This window comes from Neofelis nebulosa, chromosome 11 (assembly GCF_028018385.1).
Source record: "Neofelis nebulosa isolate mNeoNeb1 chromosome 11, mNeoNeb1.pri, whole genome shotgun sequence".
In the NCBI taxonomy this organism is placed as follows: domain Eukaryota; kingdom Metazoa; phylum Chordata; class Mammalia; order Carnivora; family Felidae; genus Neofelis; species Neofelis nebulosa.
The window spans coordinates 49,378,603-49,399,409 of record NC_080792.1 but is presented as its reverse complement, the minus strand read 5'-3'; the positions used below and the strand labels follow the sequence as shown (position 1 = coordinate 49,399,409).

General features: G+C 37.8%; 1 pseudogene; it reads right to left on the bottom strand.

Annotated features, from left to right (window-relative positions):
• Nucleotides 1-16,660: 16,660 nt before the first annotated feature.
• On the bottom strand, nucleotides 16,661-16,748 carry LOC131490688 (U2 spliceosomal RNA; annotated as a pseudogene).
• Between the last annotated feature and the right edge of the window lie 4,059 nt (nucleotides 16,749-20,807).

The window sequence follows — 20,807 nt, the reverse complement described above, 5'->3', positions numbered from 1 at the left end:
CACAGATCTTGTTTGGGATTCTCTCTCCCTCTCTCTCTACCCCTCCCCTGCCTTCTCTCTTCCTCTTTCTCAAAATAAATAAATAAACATTTAAAAAAGTATTTATGAACCTCCTTATGTATTAACAGATCACTTTCTAGGAAGTTTTATCTACTGCTGTCCCTGAAGTATTTAGTGTGGTAGAAGAGCCAGTGTTCTCAAGCTCTAGGTCCTGATCTGAATGTCGCCCCTCAAGGGGACACTTCATGGCTATATACACTGGGTGAGCTTCTCTGTCTTGTTTCCACAATGCATCCTTCCTGAGATTGCTTCATTATGTGGCTTCTCCCATACAGGAACAAGGAATCTCTACTTGAAAAGGTCATAATTTTTCTCCGAAACTGGAAGCTCAGGGAAACTGATTGATTGCTTTTTATATTGTGCTGATTTTCATGAACTTTTAACATAAAAACTTCTGGCTCTTTAATTTTTGCCAACACGATACACATTAAGATTAAATATTACCATATGTACATTAAATATTGTCAGTACTTTGAAACCAATGAAAATTTATCCATAAGGGAATCCTATAAAAATTCTTATTTTAAAAAAATAACCCAAATAACCAATATTAGGTGAGTGATTAAGTAAGTGTGGCAAATCTATATGATTGCACAGCCTGCAGACATTAAAAACAGTACTCATAAAAAGTTTATAATAACATAGGGGAAATACTTATTAAATGGTGTGGATAAAATAATTGTTAGAAATTCAGAGTAATAAATATAGGACAAAGAGACTAGTAAGATCTAGTTAATGCTGCAACTATAGTTGATCAAAATTACTTTTCTTAAGTGTTTTCTTTCATTCTATCCAAAGCAAAACAATGAAAGAAGGAACTTTGGAAAAATATTATTTAAGCATCCATGGCTCCTGTTTACCAAAGTATAAAATCAGAAAGGAGTTTTCACTCATGGTAATTTCTAAACTTTCAATCTGATTTTTATAGCATGAAATGATAATAGTTCTTCAATATATAGAGAATGTGGCAAAAATAAAACAAACAAGCAACCAATCAACCATCAAATAAATTTTTGTAATTTTCCATTTCCTTCTGAAGACTTTTTAGCCATGTCTTATTACAATGGCATTTATAATTATTCCATTTTTTAATTTATAGGCCCCTTGACAAAACTTATTAATACCTCTGTTTAATCTGATGAAATGCACATCAGTATCCAAATAACATAACAAATGCCAGGTCATTTCACTGTTTTCATCTTGAGCAGTAATTAAAGAGCACTTACTGAGCATTACTTGAACCCAGCATTATATTTGCTGTTCTATAAAGCAGCTTGCACTGTAGACTTGGCTTGAGCTCTAGAACCTTACAGCTAATGACCTGTGATCAACAGACTCATCTTTCGTCGAACCACATGACAAACCTCCTGGACCCAAAGCCAAAGGAATTTACAGCTTTCCAGGGGAACATGATATTTGCTTTGACAGTTTCACATAGCTTTATCCTGAAACCAGACAGAAAGCTAAAGTTTCATCTTCACTCGCCTTTCCTGGGATCAAGCCCTTTGATGGAAGAAGATCATTGGGAATCCATCCCCAGGCCTGGAGGTGTTAGAGGTAGAAACCAGACATACAAATCCTGCTCTCTTTGGGCCTCTGGGAAAATACCTAGCCATCACTGCCCTGATCTACCAGTCTCATGTTGTCTATTCGGCTCCAATGTTAGCACAAGTCCTGACTCCCAATACTGTGTGTGTCTGGGAGGTGAGAGAGTAGAGGGAAGGAAAGGGCAAGAGGTATGGAGAAGAGCCAGCTAGTGATGCCTGCCCAGAGCACTGGCAAACCTCATTAGGCTCTGGGGTAAGTTTGAAATACTCCACCACTGCTCCTCCTGGTGCTCGAACCCCTACCATTTTAAAGCTAACTTTTAACATTCCCATCTTCTCCCCAGTCCTGCAAGGTAGGATCTGTGCTTTTTTCACAGCTCCAACATCAACACTCTCTTTGAGCAAAACTTGCATAAGCAATAGATGTTCCTACTGCCAATGTATCTTAGCCAATTTCTGCAACCAAAGTGAAACAAAGAAAGGAAACTTCATAAAAATCGGTTTTGTGGAATGTAACCAGACACAATAAATAACTGCCTAATAATCTAAAGGCTTAGCATCCCCAGGATTTCTTGAGGTGTCATGAAAAGATTTTTGAGAGGGAGATGGCATTTTCTAATTCGGAGCCTACAGCTGAGTTACTCTCTGAAACACACATAGTCAAATAGAGCATTCAAGTTGCCATACGGCAAAATGTTAAGAAATATCTAATGATGAACCTAAAACACCTTCTCAGAGTGGAGACGTGACTCGTAGGATATAAATGAATATGAAGCGACCAGGCATGGCCAACATGGCTGTATGTTGGAGTTCCTCCATCAGGCAACATGTAGTGTGTCAGAAGAACTGAAGGAGGTTTAGACTGGCTGGAATGTAAGTGGGGGAGATGGTGAAGGTTATTGTGAAAGACAAGAAAAAAGAGGTAAGGCAGACAAGTTCACGAAGGGCCTTACAAGTCATTTTAAAGAGTTGACAAAGTGTTTAAGCAAAGTTGTTGCATGATCAATTCAGGCTTTAGAGAAATTACTCTTGAAGCATGGAGAATGGATTAAAGGCAGGCATAAGTAGAGGCAGGAATACCAGCTGCAATATCCAAGTGAAAAATGACAGTGGCCTAGATTGGGGTAGTGGCCATAGAGGTTGAGAGACTCTGTGGACTGGGGGGGTATTTAGGAGGTAGAAATGATAGATCTTGGTGAATAACTAATAAGTCTGGATGAAGAGAACAGTGAAGAAGAGAGAGGAGACTAGAATGACTGCCAGACAGACTGTGGCTGAGGCACCAGACATGAGCGGATGGTGGCACTGAATCAATGAGGGTGCTCAGGTGAGGCACATTCAGGATGATGATAATCAACTCAGGCTTTGGTGGGTTGAGTTTAAAATATGTTTGGAAAATCTCACAGATAGATCTCAGTGAAGAGCTTTACCACGCAGTTGGAAACATAGATCTAAAGATCTGTGTTCTACTTCTTGTGTTGGGAGTCATCCACATATACATAATGATAGCCAGGCCCTGTGCTAAGACCTTCATATTGCTTTTTTGAATTTCGTGTAGTCATCACAGCAATCCTACGTAAAGTAGGTACTGTTATCTCCATTAATATATATATATATATTATATATATATCTCCATATATATATATATATACACACACACACACACACACACACACACATATATATATATATATTTTCTTTTTTTTTTGAGAGAGAGACAGCATGACGGGGGAGAGGCAGAGAGAGAGGGAGACACAGAATCCGAAGCAGGCTCCAGGCTCCATGACGCAGAGCCCAACGTGGGGCTCCAACTCAGGAACTGCAAGATCATGACTTGAGCTGAAGTCAGACGCTTAACCGACTGAGCCAGGCGCCCCTATTATCCCCATTTTGTAATAGCAAGAGCAAAACTTGGTCACTTTAAGTAACTCTGTGACTGCTGTCTGATATGTTAGCTGCTAGCTACATTGGCTATTAAGGACTTGAAATGTGCTATGGAGGGACTTAGCTTTTAATTTTATTAATTTAAATTCAATTTTATTTAATTTTAATTCAATTTAAAAACCAATACTGGATTCAGTTATTGGAAAATGTTTAAATATGTTTGGAACAACTTGGACATCTGAACCAACTTTTCCAACTCTAAGTTTTATGAAATCCAAATACAGATCAAGTATTTCCAATGGAAAAACTAGTATCTGAATTGAGATGTGCTGTTAGTGTAAAATAAATACTGGATTTCAAAGACTTAGTGTGACTGGAAGAGTATAAAATATCTCATTAATAATTGTTTATATCGATCGTGTGTTGAAATAATATTTTGGATATATCAGGTTAAATAACATTATTAAACTTAATTTCAGTTTTGTTGTTTTACTTTTTCTTACATGGCTATTGGAAAAATCTAAATCCCCTAAGTGGCTGGCGCGGGGTTTCCCCTAAAGGCTGACAGTGGGGGCTTATGCCCGGGAAGCAAGGTCCCAACGACTTCATATTTTAGGGAGCACGCCAGCAAAAGTGCGCGTGCGCACGTGCGCGTCTGTGCTGTCCCGCCGCGGGTGGACCGAATCTCACCCGGTGCCCACGCCACGACTAGCCGGCTTTCCTGTTTGCCTTTTTGAACTCTGTTTTCTCTGAGCTTCGAAGAGCCAGGGGCTGTGATGTCACTGTATAAACAGAGGGAAGGGTGGGGGCGAGAGTTGCGCTGGAAAGGACCGGGCAGAGGAGGCCCGGTGGGAGGATGGGGGTGGGGACGGGAGGTTTTCAAAGGTGGCTTGGTCTGGAGTGCGTGGGAGCAGCGGGAGACTGCAGTGCCGATAAAGAAACATAATGGGACTGCCAGTCACTAAACTGGGGGCGGGGATGGGGACGTGGCTGCAGGAGACAGGGGGTTTGGAAAAATATGGGACGCCTAGAGCTAATTCCCCTGATTAAAAATGCATTAGTTTGGAGGTGTGAGGGACACGCAGCTGTTTTCAAGGAAAGCCTGGCTCCAAGAGGTCCTCCCTGGCCGGGCCGCCTGGCGGCTCCATCTCGGAGTGGATGTCAGCGAGCCCCCGGCCCCGCCGACGCTTGTCCTCTCCCTGACAGGGCCCTGGCCAATGTCCTGCTGCTGAGGGTCGTGGTAATTTACATCCTCTCTGTGTACATTAACTTATCTGCAGCCGCGCTGGCTGCGCTCCTTCAGTCAGCCTGTCTCCTGTGCAGCCTGGGAGACTTCCCCCACCGACGGCCGGCCGGGGGCTGCAGGGGGACTGGGCCGCCAAGTTCCTGCGCCCTGCGAATCACAACAAACGCCTCCCGAGGCGGAGCCCCGCCGCCTGGTCCCGACCCGGGCCGCGGAGCGCCGCGCGGGGGCCCCCGGCGTGGGAGGCTACGTGGGGACAGCCCGGGCAGGGCAGAGGCAGGCGGCCCGTGGCTGCAAGCGAAACACTTAGTGGCTAATTCATGACTCATGACTCATGTGCAGGCTCCTCTTCAGTGACAGCCGGGACAGTTACTGGTTATTTGTAGTCCCCCGGCTTTCATTTCGCTGTAATTAAGCAGTCATTTGAGGGTCATTTCATACCAGTTATAGGTTTCCCTGTTTTAATAATGTTTTAAGTTCCAGGGGGGCAACAGGGAGTGGAAGGGGAGGTTGGGAAGGAGGCGTGCAGGGCAAGAGGGTAATCGTCTCTGAGAACGTGTGCACTTTCCATAACTCTTTCCCTGACAGGCCCCAGAGTGGAGTTTCCTCAGATGCCGACGACGACGACTGGCTCGAACGTTCTGTTTCACAGCGCGCAGGCCAGATCCTCTTCCATGACATGAACGGTCTGCCCCGAGAAGAGGTCTGGCCGCGTTTGAGTCAGATGTTGGATTTTCCTCTTTCCCCTCTGGCACCACACTAATCATTCTCTTTAATCACTGTAGCTTTTTAATGAGGCCAAGTAGGTATTTATGGAGCCGTCTACTCTCTAAAAGCTAATGCTTGATAAGTCATTTATAACTTATCGGTGGGCTTTGCATGGCCAAACCCAGAAGAAAGGAAGTGAGAGTAAAATAGGGTCTGGAGTTTGCTAGGAAAAATGCAGCATATCTTCAGGTCCTAGATGGTACCAAGCCCTTGTGGGAAATGTTCAATCCGTCAGGCGTAAGAGTAAGGAACAACCAGTCTGTCCCAATTTTGTGAAAATTCCAGGGCTGTCATTCTCGCTGTTTTTCATTCCCACCACTTTCTCCTTTGGCTGGTTCATGTATCTTTGGATATCACTGGAAGCTTCCACTCTAAGGCCAATTCTACAAAGTTCTGTAAAGAATGCCGGGGCTATTGCATTTGGAGGGCGCACAGACGCAAAATGAAAGAAAGGACTGGAAAGAAAGAAAGGACAGAAAACAGATTTCCTGCTGTTGCAAAAGTAGGTGCCACATGCTCCAAACTTCAAGAGATGTTAAAACGAAAGTTAAAGCTGGTGTATGTAGTAGTCCCGGGGAGGGAGTGTTGTTGCCTTCATACAAGAAGAAGAGAGAAAACCCTCCCAAGGGAGGGTAGGAGAAGGAGCGGTGAGGAAAAAGCAAGACAGGACCCCACAGACTACAAAACAAAACAAAACAAAAGTCCATAACATATAAGTATTTAATATGTGTTAAGGAGACTTTTAAAAAGATTTCAGCCATAAAAAAGCAATGAAGCGCTGATGTGTGCTAGAACATGAATCTTGAAAACATTATGCGGAGTGCCATTTACAAAAGATCACATATATGATTCCACTTATATAAAATGCTCAGAATAGGAAAATCTTTAGAGACGGGCAGTCAATTAGTGGTAGCCTTGAAAGGGGCAGGGAGTGGAGAGAGGGAGATGTAAATGCCAAAGGGTTTTGCCAACAGGTTTCTCTCTGTGGCACTGAAAATGTTCTAGAATTGATTGTGGTGGTGGCTGTACAACTCTGCATATACTAACAACCATTGAATTATACATGTTAAATGGGTGAATGCTATAGTGTGTGAAATATATCTCAATAAAGTTGTCACCAAAAGTTTTCAAAAAGTTAAAAACAGACCAAAAAAAGTGCTATTAAAAAATTATCTTGGGGCCCCTTGGGTGGCTCAGTCGTTTAAGCATCTGACTTCAGCTCAGATCATGATCTTGCAGTTCGTGAGTTCGAGCCCCACGTCGGGCTCCACGCTGATAGTGCAGAGCCTGCTTGGGATTCTTTCTCTCCTTCTCTCTCTGCCCCTCTCCCACTTGTGCATGCGTTTGCTGTCTCTCTCAAAATAAATAAATAAACTTAAAAAATTATCTTGCTCAGTACACTGCTTCTTTCTCCAAGACAGTGTAGGCAGCAGGTAATGTACATCAGGGCAGGGACTTTGGTTCTCTGTTTAGCCCTTAGTGCCCAAATCAATGCTGCTTACAGAATGTACTCAATAAATATCTGCTGAAACAGAATTTGCAAATAATCCAAACTAGCCTAGCTCAGATGTGTACCACACTCACCCTACCACTTCCTCTCTGCATCATCTAGCTTTCCAACATACCTATTATTACTATCAATACAGCTAGAAACTATAACTAATTAGCAAAATTATTTTTATCTGTTTTCCAGGGACCGTACATATGTTTGTATCTTTGTAAAACCCAGCAATGTAAAACCTCTGAACTCAGGTCTGTCTGGCTTCCAAAGCTTTAGTCTACTATAAACACTGCCTCCTAAAGACGCTAACAACAAAGGCAGGAAGGAGCACTGATGAACATACAGACACCCAACCAACGTCATCTATAAAGCAAATCAAAGTACACAATTTGGTTTTCATGTTTAAACTGAAAAAAGCATGAGCACATCACTCAATGATGGATTTTTCTTATTTAAAATCATTCTAATTTTATAATAACTATGGATTAGATATCCAACAAATGCAGAGTACTTACCACGTCCATAGTCCCTAGTGCAGCACCAGGAAGAGTTACAAAAGCAGTTAACACAGGAGCTTATACTCACATATACTATAAAAGCCATTGTCCCTTTAAAAAAAAAAAAAAAAGTACTATTGAGTCTATTGTTTGCCTAAATAGTACACTAAAGGTTTTAACATACATAATTGGGAAAGTCTTGGTTTCCTGAGACCTCTTCTAAAAATCGAAACATTTTTGTGGAACGTTAAGGACAAGTCCAGAGCTCTGTCAAAAGCTGCTTAAATGACTGCCCTCCACATGTGGCTGTGTTAGAATACAAGTAGGAATACATCCAGACTACATGAAAGCTACTGTGGTTTCTGCGTGGGCTTGGGTCAGCTGTCTAGGTGTCCATTAAGTGGTTAGTTAGTATTTCTCGCATCGGTAATTCCAGATCCACATCACAACTGAGACGGTCTCACCAACTTATCTCATACATTTTAGTTGATATAGTAAGATACCACCTGGAAAGACACAAAACCTTCTAATTAAAGTTTCCACTGTCCCCTATTTTACAATAAAAAAATTGACCTAAGGTTTATAGTAAATGGCCCACGTTTTACAATTGGGAAAATCAAGTAACCTTGGAAACTACTCACTGAAACTATCCCAAAGACCCATAACAGTATCCATAAAAGATCCCAAATAATTGGCAAGTTCTCCTTCCAACTGCTAATACACCTACTCATCTAAACTGATGAGAGGTATTACTTCTACTTAAAATAAAACTATATATACACTATATACACCTTTTTATATACAATATATGTATATACTAGTATATACACATTTTCCTTAGTGAAGTACAAGAAGGAGATACAATCCAGCCCATAAATGTGGGGAAAATTCATAGCTACCCCTCTTTCCTGCATATGGGAGTTTCCAGAAATGGAAGTCCAACCACTTAGGCTGATGAGCTTCAAGAAATGACTCCAGACTTTGGAATGTGCCTAGGTACCACCGTGTCTACAGAAGGACCATCCATCCCCAAGCATATGTGGTTGTCACCCTCTAGTGGATGATCTATGATAATAATTGGCAGTCTCCTGTGGGGGACAAGAGCAAATGTCATCCAAGACTGACTTATCTCAAAGAGGTAGATGACAGATAAGCCAGCGCCAGAGCTCTTAAGTCTTGGACATATATTTCCCAGGAAAATGGGTGTTTGTGGGCTGTTTATTCAGTCTGCAGTTCCCTGCTCCTTTTGAGTCTACAGTGTGTGTTTCCTATTTGTATTGTGGCATTTTCAAGAACAATACGTATTTCCTTAAGGCAGACTTCTCCTACAATTGAGATATAGTTCTAGGCAATTGATTCACAGAAGTTGTGCCCCTCCAGACTGGCCTCGAAAGCTTTCTCTGTCTGTCAGCCTACTGAGTGCATCCGACTACTTAGCTGGCAATATAGAACTTGCCGACTGCACACCAGTCCTGTGTTGAAAGGTTTGATCTGCCTAGGGAAGTTGTAAATAAATAAATACTGCCTTGATATTTACTGTTGTATAAGGAGCCTAAATGTAACTCTCTAAATAATGAAGTCTGGCCTCGGATACATTCATAGCATGAGATTCAAAATATAATAATATGATTTTCCTGTTTCCATTTTATCAGGTAACCGAAGAATTGCATTTCTAAATCTGGATGGGAATTGAATTTCTACATCATAGACAGCTTCCAGGAGGGAAGGATTATGGGTACAGGAAATACTCCACATTCTCAAAAGCCTACATTGTTGGCACTTGCATTTGCTCTGTGAGAACTTACTGAAAGAAACCGTTTCTCTGGAAGACAAGTATAGTTTCCTGAAGATCTGTTTATTCATCAGCAGACATGTTGAATGTTTCAAGTCAAGGATGATCCTGGTTCTAAATCTGCAGCCAAATGGGAATCAGAGCATTGTAGAAATGAAATGCCCCTCCCCTCATCTTACCCATTTGACAGATGAAGAAACTGAGGTTTGCATAGGTTAACAGTGCTAATTACAGAGCTGGTACCCAATGAGAGTTTACTCTACAAACCTTCTTTCCCCCACATCACTGTTGTCTCCCAGGTAGAGCTTTGTTACTGATTATGACTAAATCCATTTCCTAGCTTTGTTTGTAGTATATATTCTGTTTAGTTAGAAAGGTTTTTTCCCCCATGGTGACAAAATATATGTAATATAAAATATACCATTTTAACCATTTTTAAGTGCACGATTGAGTGGCATTAAGTACATTCACGTTGTTGTGCAACCGTCACGACCATCTATCTCCAGAACTTTTTTATCTTCCAAAACAGAAATTCTGCAGCCATTAAACATAAACTCCCATCCCCTCCTCCCCCAGCCCCTGGCAACCACCATTCCATTGTCTATCTCTATGGATTTGAGTAGCTCATAAAAGTGGAATCATATGGCATCTGTCCTTTTATAATTGGCTTATTTCATTTTAGCATAATGTCTTCAAGGTTCACCCATGTTGCTCATATGTCAGGATTTCCTTCTTTTTTAAGACTGAATAATATCCCATTGTAAGTATATATCACATTTTGTTTATCTGTCAACGGACATTTGTCGAAAATAGTTTTCAAGTACACAAGAAAAATAAATAAAAATCTCTTTTAGGAAGTAAAAGCGTGTATGCAAGAGACTTAAAGCTATATTTTTTAAAAGACTACTGGGGATTGGTAGAGTAAAAAAATAGCTTAATCATTTTATGGAGCTTGTTTTCAATTAAAGCTACAGAATTTGGTTTACCTAGCATTATAGTCTCTGCCGCCACCTCCCACCCCATCAGAACGTCAGCATAGGGTCACATGTGATGGGTACACAATAAATGTGTGCTCAGTTTCCAAGTCAGACACAGGGAAAATCAAATGAGGTATATATTACCATGGTTTTTCTTAAGATTTCCATTGACTATACTAAAGAAGAATGCAAAGGTTCTGGCAGAAATCTGGTAGAAAGAACATTCTCCTGGAAGAACAATGTATCTGTTGATTTCTTAATTTCTAGCAACAGAAACAAACCCTAATGGAATGAGCCACAAAGGAGTTTATTAAAAGAATATTGTGTAGCTCATGGAATCACAAGATGGATAGAGGGCCAGGCTTGAGGCTTCCAGAAACAATGCCCCCAAACCATGTCTGAAACTGGCCTGAGGAGGAAAACACCACCAAAGGTTATGCTGACACTGACCAGGGGGTGTCCACCTTGAACTGCCACCAGGACTTCACTGCACCCAGCGACTACCACACATTGCCATTTCTGCTCTGGATACAAATCTCACACTGTCTGCAGCTTCCCAAACCTACAAACCTGGACCTCCATCTCAATAGCAAAATGGATTCCACAGAGGCCCTTGCTCAAATGGTAAGGCGTGTCTCAGGTAAGTACAATGATTGATGGGGCGCCTTTATATACACGCCTCAAAGGTGTCTGGGAAGTAAGTTTTGTTTCTTCTGAGGGAGGTGGGATGCATCAGGATGATGATTCCCCACATGTAGAAAGGGTTCAAAAGGTGTGGGCAGCCTCTACTGAAGGTATGGGGACTAAGATTATAGGGCAGAGGAACAGATAAAACCCATTCCTAATTATTAGAATCAGCAATTATTTTAAAATACCATTAACACCTGATGTGGAGAAAGCAAAATGAATTGACAAGTTTTCAGAGAGTTCATTTCAGCTCCCACTGCCATTATAAACTTATAAAGCATCACTGAGAACTTCTCTCTCTAGAAAGAGTTTTGGCCTTAGGGCGCCTGGGTGGCTCCATCAGTTAAGCATCTCCAACTTTGCTCAGGTCGTGATCTCACAGTTCATAGGTTCAAGCCCCACATCGGGCTCTGCACTGACAGTGTGGAGCCTGCTGCTTGGGATTCTCTCTCTCCCTCTCTCTCAGCCCCTCTCCTGCTCTTGTGTGCACTCTCTCTCAAAATAAATAAATAAACTTAAAAAAAAAATAAAGAAAGAAAGAGCTTCGGCCTTGGTTAGGGAAACCAGAGCTCAAGTGAGCAATAATTCATAGCAGCTATACCGTTTAAGGAAGGAGCCGTACTGTGTACTTAGACATTTGAGTTATTGTTCTTCCATTAATTCCTGTACATTTTCTTCTATATTTTGATTGTGAAAGATAATCTACATTATTATCTTAAATTTACATTCAGGTTGGAAAAGTAGAAAATATTAGATCATATCTTAAAACTTCTTTTTGTATTATCCACATTTTTTTCATTGACCCTTACACCCTCAACCAAATGTCACCAGGCAAAACAGACACGTGCTTGAAAAAAAACTACTGCCAAAGGGCTGGTGTTGGTGGCTCTGACTTATTGGAAATGGCAAACATGCAAGTGGTCACGTGCATCAGCTTGGAGTCAGATGTCAGAGAAAGAACATCATTTCATCTGACAATGGCTTTCTCCCTAAATTACCCCAAATGGGCCAATCCCTAAGCACCACAGTTGTCATGATTTTTTAAAAAAGAAAAGAAAAATAGCTTCCATGAAAACCTATACTTGGGAGTAACTCCATTTCTAATGGTTACAGTCACGCACATCAAGGAAATCTACCTACTGGGAGATATGTTTGTTTACTGGCATTTTCCCCAAAGTATTAGTCCTTGGATTCTTCAACTACATATAGTCTACGTCCATGAAAAAGGATTCATTAAATATATTCAAGTTGACTGAGAAAAAAATTTTAATCTACAGTTGAAACTTCCAAGTATCATGGTGAACTGATTTGGTTCATAAAAGTGCTATTTAGCAGAATTTTTCTTACTTTAAGTTGCTAAGGATACTATAAAAATTGTACCTTCAGGAAGATCTGTGGCAATCTAATGAATGTACTATTAAGAAAGAAAGAAAGAAAGAAAGAAAGAAAGAAAGAAAGAAAGAAAGAAAGAAAGAAAGAAAGAAAAGCATGGAATCCAAAGTAGAAAATGAAAATCATAGGCTAGAAGAATAGTTTTTAGCCTGAAAGAAAGAGTTCAGATCATCTAATCTAGGGTTCACAAATACATGGGGGTAAGGAGAGTTATTTTCTTAGTTTCTGTCCAAGGAAGACACAAGGCAGCAGTTTCCAGCTGAGTCCACACATACATAGTCTCATAATCCTTCTTACAGACCTCTGGTAGCCTCTATCATACACATATGTAAAGAAACTATTTGCAATCCCTGGTATTCTGAGCTCCTCAATTGACATACATGTGAAAGCTGAATAGCGGGTGGTGACTAAAGTCTTGGCCAATGTCATGCACCTAGGAAAGACTCAGCATTATAACCCTGATCATCCGTGCATGACTTAGATTGAATACATAGAGCCATAGAATACACCGCACTCAGCTGATTGCAATCAAGGCTCTGAATTCCCAAGTTTAGTAATCGTAATGCTCCTAAAAGGGCTTATATTATCAATTTTATTATTTCCATTATAAGAGAAGTACAACAGGAAAAAATAACATGGCTTGTGATTGAGTGTATATGAATTCTTTTATTGTTCATAAAAAGGGAATTTTATTCTTTTTACCATGATTCAAAGGAAAATATTAAAGCTTTCCCTGTACATGAAATTATGATTAGATTATGGGTGTGATTTAAATGTAATGCCCTTAAAAACAGGGGATGGGATGTACAGAATTGGGACAGAAGAGCACTTTGGCATGAAATTTTCTTTGTTACAACAATGAAAAATTCAGAATATACCATTAGCACATGCAGTTTGAACAACTATTTACCTCCATATAAAAACAATGATGATCATAAATATCTTTTGGATTTAAGAATGCCTTGCTCATCCACTAACACAGCCTCGTTATCTTGTTTAAGTTTGATGTATTGTATCCATCACTCCATTCAACTCACAAGTGAAAATAAAACCTAGAAATTAGATGCCTAGCAGTAAAAGTGCCCAGAAATAAGAGAAACAAAAGAATCACTCTTGGTTGTAATAATTCACCTAAGATCAGAGAAGTCTTATATAGTGACACATGCTGTTTCTAGACTTTTTTTCTCAAGTGTAATTTTGTTGATTTTCTTTTAAAAAGTTTTTATCAATATAACACACACACACACATACACACACATACGCACGCACACACACGTTACACCCTAAAACCAACTACTTTTCAACTTTTTAAGCTGTTGATTCTAGTATTTATTCCTGTATTTCTAAATAATATGTCTTGATTTATCCATTTAGGGTTTATCCTTTATGGTAGACAAAAATTTTAGCTCCCCTATATATCTTTTTTCTTTCCCTTTGCACTCTCTCATTTTTTTTGTTAGATCCATAATCATTATTATAACTATGGAAATATTGTTACTATATTGCTGGATCATCTAGGAAAGCAGTGTTCTATGATTTCTTTCTTGTAAAACTTTGTATTTTTCTTAAAGTTAATAGTTGCCTCATATACTCATATATTTAGTTTTCTTTGATGGTATGGCCAAATCTTCCAACATTTCTCTACAGCTTTGTAAAATGCCTCTCAATACAATTTTCCACAAAGTCAAACCTAAAAGTTTCTCTGTCAGCTGCATTTTGCTTTTTGTGGAGACATTTTTCCTCCACCTGCTCCAGTTTTCCTGGCTGTTCCCTCGGTCTCTTGCACAATTATTGCACTAGTGCTTTCCTTGGCACATCTGCGACACTGGATACCCCTCTTTCCCAGATTCCATGTCCTCCTCTTTCTTGGAATACAGTAGCCTTCCCTTGTCCATAACTTTGCTTTCCACTTTCAGTTACTTGCAGTCAACTGTGGTCCAGAAGTAGATGATCCTCCTCCTTCTGATGTATTGTTAGAAGGTCAATACTAGCACGACACTAAGTCACAATGCCTATTCATTCATCTCACTCATCTCATATAGGCATTTTATCATCTCACATCCTCACAAGAAGAAGGACGAGTACATATATATATATACATATATATATATGTATATATATATATAACACTTAAGATTCCATCAAAAAACTGCTAGAATTGGTAAATGAATTCAGGAAAGTCGCAGGATACAAATCAATATACACAAATCCATTGCATGTCCGTACTCTAATAATAAAGTAGCAGAAAGAGAAATTAAGAAAACAAAAATAATAAAGTACCCTACATATGCTCCTTTCCAATTGCATGAATGTATCAAAATAAAGGATTTTACTGTCACTTCCAGTTGATTCTGGAAACAAATCTAGAATTAGTATTTTCACGTTTTCCTAATTTTATTTTTTAGAAAAAATATATGTATATAGATGTACATGTATGATTTTTATAAAATCTTATATAAAAATATAAAATTACATATATATAAATATATCTATAACCAACATATATATGGATTTAAAACACACTAAAAGTTTATTATAATAGAGTAGCATGGTGTACAAGCAGAATTTAATCTTTTTTAAAAATAAACATTTCTTTAAAAAAAGAAAAAGAAAACAGAGTTTTATGTTGCTAACAATAAACAAACAAACTTCCAGCAGCTCAAGAAAATTGGAAACTCAGAACTCCCAGGGTTCACAGAGGCTCTGAACTTGGCCAAATCAACTGCTTCGAACCCATTTTTTTTTTTTATGGGATTGGGGACAGCTCAGTTCTTTCCATGGCAACCAACTGTGCTGTCATAAACACTACAGGATGGTCTCTAAATGATCCAGCAGTTGCTGGACTACGAGGGAGATAAGATCTCATTAAAAATACAAAAATTGGAGCTAACATACCAGAATATGGAGATATATTGACAAGGGGATCTACATTATATATACACAGTCCTTTCTCATTTGGCCTCAAGGAAAAAGGCCTTGTTTGGTGAAAACCAATATGGATTAATTTTGGTCTTCCTTAAATAGTTCTTACACAAATTACCTACCAACAGAAAAGGTGGTAAAGAGAGGGAAAAGCCAATACAGACAGTCCCTTTTGAAGTATGATTTTGTCTTTGTCCAAAAATATCACCCCAAACTTAGGGTAATTTTTTGGTTAAGAGCTATTTTTCCTCTTAAAAGGGGCTCCTGGGTGGCTCAGTCGGTTGAGCGTCCGACTTCAGCTCAGGTCATGATCTCACAGCTTGTGAGTTCGAGCCCCACCACGGGCTCTGTGCTGACAGCTCGGAGTCTGGAGTCTGCTTCAGATTCTGTGTCTCCCTGTCTCTCTGCCCCTAACCCACTCTCATTCTGTCTCTGTCTCTTTCAAAAATAAACATTTTTTAAAAAAGGATAAAACTTGCTGTATTCTTTCCTAATTAGAAAAAACAGTCTTATCCATAAAATTTAGAAACACATAAAACATAGAAAATAAAAATCACCTATAATTTCACCACCCTGAAAAAAAATTTTTAAGCAACTAGAATCATGCTGAATGTAGAGTTTTTTAAGTAATTTTTTAATGTTTATTTATTCTTGAGAGAAAGAGAGAGAGAGAAACAGAATATGAGTGGGGGAGGGGAAGAGAGCAAGGGAGACACCGAATTTGAAGCAAGCTCCAGGCAATGAGCTGTCAGCACAGACCCAACGCGGGGCTCGAACTCACAAAGATCATGACCTGAGTCGAAATTGGACGTTTAACCAACCGAGCCACCCAGGTGCCCATGAATGTGGAGTTATATCTTGCTATTCTTCATATAGCATATCATGAGCTTTATTGTATGTCATGAAAAATGCTTCACAAACATGTCATTTAGCTAATGTCTAGTATATGAATGCACCATAGTTTGTATAACATTTTCCTGTTTTAGGGAGATGTTTTAATGAACCAAATTTTTCAGTATCACAAATAATGTAATGGTGAACATCACATAAATAAATCTTTACTCACATTTCCTATTATTTTATTGAAATATATTATTAAATATGAAATTATTAGGAAAAGGGTTATGAACATCTTTAAGGTCTTTTCACTAAGAACCCTTTTCAGAAGTTTTCTCTATTCTTGTTTATATTCCCAGATGCACTTTGTTTAAAATTTTCACATTATAGAAAAAGTTATAGGGATAGCATCAAAACTATAAATTCAAATGGGAAGAACTGACATTTTTATAATTTTCAGAAACTTGTTATGTGTATCCATTTATTGAAATATTTTATATCTCAATAAACTTTTGAAGCTTTTTTCATATTGTTCCCACACATTCTTGTATTTAAATTTTTTTGTTGCTATTATAAATACAATATTCTTGTCATTGTATTGTTTACTACACTTGATCTTAGCCAAAAGGCCGAGAAGCGATTGTCATTGTATTGTTTAATCAGAGATTGGTGGGATAGAAAAAATAGTTACTAATTTTAGAAATATTTATCTTCTAACCAATTTATTTAACTATCTTGTTATTTATAACAAGCTTATAGTTGGTGCATTTGTGTGTGTGTGTGTGTGTGTGTGAGAGAGAGAGAGAGACAGAGAGAGAGAGAGAGAGAGAGAGAGACAGAGAGAGAGAGAGAGAGAGAGAGAGATGTGGCATATAATCATTCTAGCTGAAATCATTACATTTTGGCTTTTTCTTTCCAGTAGCAATGCTCCTTTGTTTTGAGTTCTTGTCTCTTCCATTGGGCACAGCTTTCAGAAAAGTTAATTAGTAAAGGTAATAGATGGCATATTTGATGACAATAACCTTGTACATGTTCCACCGCTAAATATGTTGGTTGTTAAAGTTAATACTGGAGGAAGACACATGTATATCTCTAAAGGAGTTACACAGGTAGCAGGAATACTGGAGCAGACCAGGTGAAAGATTATAGAGCTTGATGGAAACTGTGACAAACCAGAGGGTATTCCTTCCAAAGGGAGCACACAGCAGGTGCCCAGCTGAAACCTATTATATGCTATGAAAATGTGGACTTACTGTTAACAGATCTTTCATTTTTTTCATGTCAGAAAAGTTACCATTAACCTAGTCCTATACAACAGGCATTTAAAAAATGTTTGCTGAAGTGAAACAATTCAGTATATTTAAGAGAAAAAGGCACTGAAAATTAAGGACTTCTATTTCTTACTTAGAGTAGTTTTTTTTTAAGTTTTGTCATAATTCACCATCCTAAAAGACTCAATATAGGAAATTTTGGAAATGCATAAGATAACGACATTTTTAAAGTTAAATATAGCATCACCACCCAGTCAATGGCTAACATTTTGGCATATTTTTATTCTAAACTATTATTGAATACATAACATATAAATATATGTACACATTATTTTTGTTGTATTTTTTAGTCTCTCATGTGTACAATGTATAAAGTAAATAAGTAGAAGTACATTTGTGTTTATAAATAATATTACTATAAAATAAAGGTTATATTTTTTTTAATTTTTTTTTCAACGTTTTTTATTTATTTTTGGGACAGAGAGAGACAGAGCACGAACGGGGGAGGGGCAGGGAGAGAGGGAGACACAGAATCGGAAACAGGCTCCAGGCTCCGAGCCATCAGCCCAGAGCCTGACGCGGGGCTCGAACTCACGGACCGCGAGATCGTGACCTGGCTGAAGTCGGACGCTTAACCGACTGCGCCACCCAGGCGCCCCATAAAGGTTATATTTTATGTAATGTTTCATAATATACTTTTTCCAGGTCACATTATATATTATATGTGAACATTTTCTCATGCCACTAAATGATTTTTAAAATACATTTGGAAAAAATAATTCTGTATAGTATTCTATCATAGTAATGTATCATAAATTATTTAACTAATGTTCTTTTTGGGTTATATAGGTTTATCCAATTTTTTAATGTTATAAATATTGCAACAATAAAAAGTCATGTACATAAATCTTTGTACACGTCTCTGATTAGTTCTTCTAGATAAATTCCTAGACATGAAATGACGAGACCCAAGGGTAGAAAATTTTCAAATTTGGATATACATTGCCAAGTTGCCCTTCAGATGTGGTTGGGTACGTTCCCACCAGCAAACTACAAGATTGTTCATTCTCACCTCCCCAATATTGAGTATTAAATTTTGTCAATTTGGTGGGGGAAATGTTTTAATTTATATTTCTTTGATTACAAGTAAAATTTAAATATGTATTTTAATATATTTATTGGGGTTTTTATATTTCTTCTTTTGTTAATTATTTGCCTATATCCTTTGCCAACTTTTCTATTTGGATGTACATCTTTTTTGAAAATATTTTTCACTTTATATGTCTTAAGGATATAATATGTTAGTCACATATATTTCAAATATTATTTTCAGTTTATTTGTTTTTGTCAGTGTTGATTTATTTAACATAGAAATTACAACTCATGAAATATTTCATTGTTTCAATTTTCATTGTTTGGTTCTTTTTCATTCATGTTTAGGAAAACCTTTTCAACTGTAATATCAAATAAGAAAATCACTAATACATTTTATACTTCTTTCAAGATTTCTTTTTTTTTAAATTTAACATTATAATTTAGATGAATATGTGTGATGGGGTGAAAATAGGGATATATTCTTGTTTTTGTTTTGTTTTTCCCCGACATTTAGTCAGTTGTTGCAGATTGATTTTCACATACTAATGTCACCCTTTGCATGAATTTGGGAAATTTTGTTATTTTTTAAGCAAGTTCTAAGATTTATAAATACTAGGATCTATTTCAGAACTTTCAAGGCTCACCAGTTTTGTCCAGTGTGACACTCTTCAAATTATTATATCTATATAATGGAGTTTATTATGTGGGAGTGTAAATCCTTCCTATTTATTTTTGACAATTTCCTGACCTATCAATAATTTGATAAAGGTATAAATCAACTTGGTTCTCAATGTCTTGTTTTACTCTATTTATAAAATAGTGTGTAAGTGATACAGAGGTTCCTCAAAAAGTTAAAAGTAGAACTACCCTACAACCCAGCAATTGCACTACTAGGTATTTATCCAAAGATACAAAAATACTATTCAAAGGGGCACAGGCACCCCAATGTTCCTAGCAGTGCTATCAATAATGGCCAAATTACAGGAAGAGCCCGTATGTCCATCGACAGATGAATGGATAAAGAAGATGTGATATATATACAATGGAATATTACTCAGCCATCAAAAAGAATAAAATCTTGCCATTTGCAACAACATGGATGGAACTACAGTGTATTATGCTAAGCGAAGTAAGCCAGAGAAAGAAAAATACCATATGATTTCATTCACATGTGGAATTTAAGAAACAAAACAGATGAACATAGAGGAAGGGAAGGAAAAATAAAATAAGATAAAAACAGAGGGAGGCAAACCATAAGAGACTCTGAACTATAGAGAACAAGCTGAGGGTTGCTGGAGGGGAGGTGGGTTGGGGAATGGGCTAAATGGGTGATGGACATTAAAGAGGACACTTGTGATGAGCACTGGGTCTTATACGTAAGTGATGAATTACTAAATTCTATTCTTGAAATAAATACTGCACTATGTGTTAACTAACTTGAATTTAAATAAAAACTTGGGAAGAAAACAAAAATTAAATTAATTTAAAAAATTAAGAACACTTGAGGCTATCAGAAATATTTTAACATTGACTGTATATTTGGTCATATTATGCAATTTTTCTTATTTTGTTCTAGTGGTGGTACTGTGGTTATGTTTTTAAAAATACAGTGCTTGCTTTTTAACAATATATATCAAATAATGAAAAAAAACAATGTGTACGTGATAAATACTTTATTTGGCAACAATATTAATGTCGATTCTTTTGTACCATGAATTTCTTCTTCCTAGACCTAATTAACCATTAGAAAAATTAACCAACTTTGAGTACAGTATTTAACTTCTCGTAGCCTCAATATCTTCATCAGGAAGAAAGGAAAGAGAAGGAAGAAAGAAAGAAAGAAAGAAAGAAAGAAAGAAAGAAAGAAAGAAAGAAAAAAAGAAAGAAAGAAAGAAAGAAAGAAAGAAAGAAAGAAAGAAAGAAAGAAAGAGGAGGGCACCTGTTGGGATGAGCACTGGGTGTTGTATGGAAACCAATTTAACAATAAATTTCATAATAAAAAAAACTAAAAATTAAAAAAATATGAAAGAAAGAAAGAAAGAAAGAAAGAAAGAAAGAAAGAAAGAAAGAAAGAAAGAAAAGAAAGAGGTGGGGAGGGAGGGAGGAAGGAAGGTAGAAAAAAGAAAGGAAGAAAGGAATCTCTTCTGATATCCAGTTTTAAAATACCTGAGTAATGGCTCTTCTCACAAATTATTCAAAACCATCAAAGAATAAAAAACAATTTTAAATTGGATCTCTAACAAAACCAAGAAACATCTGAAATCTGAAATCTGAAACCACAGAACGGAAGGAGGATAATACAAAACAACGAGTATCCAACAGGAATGTGGGAGA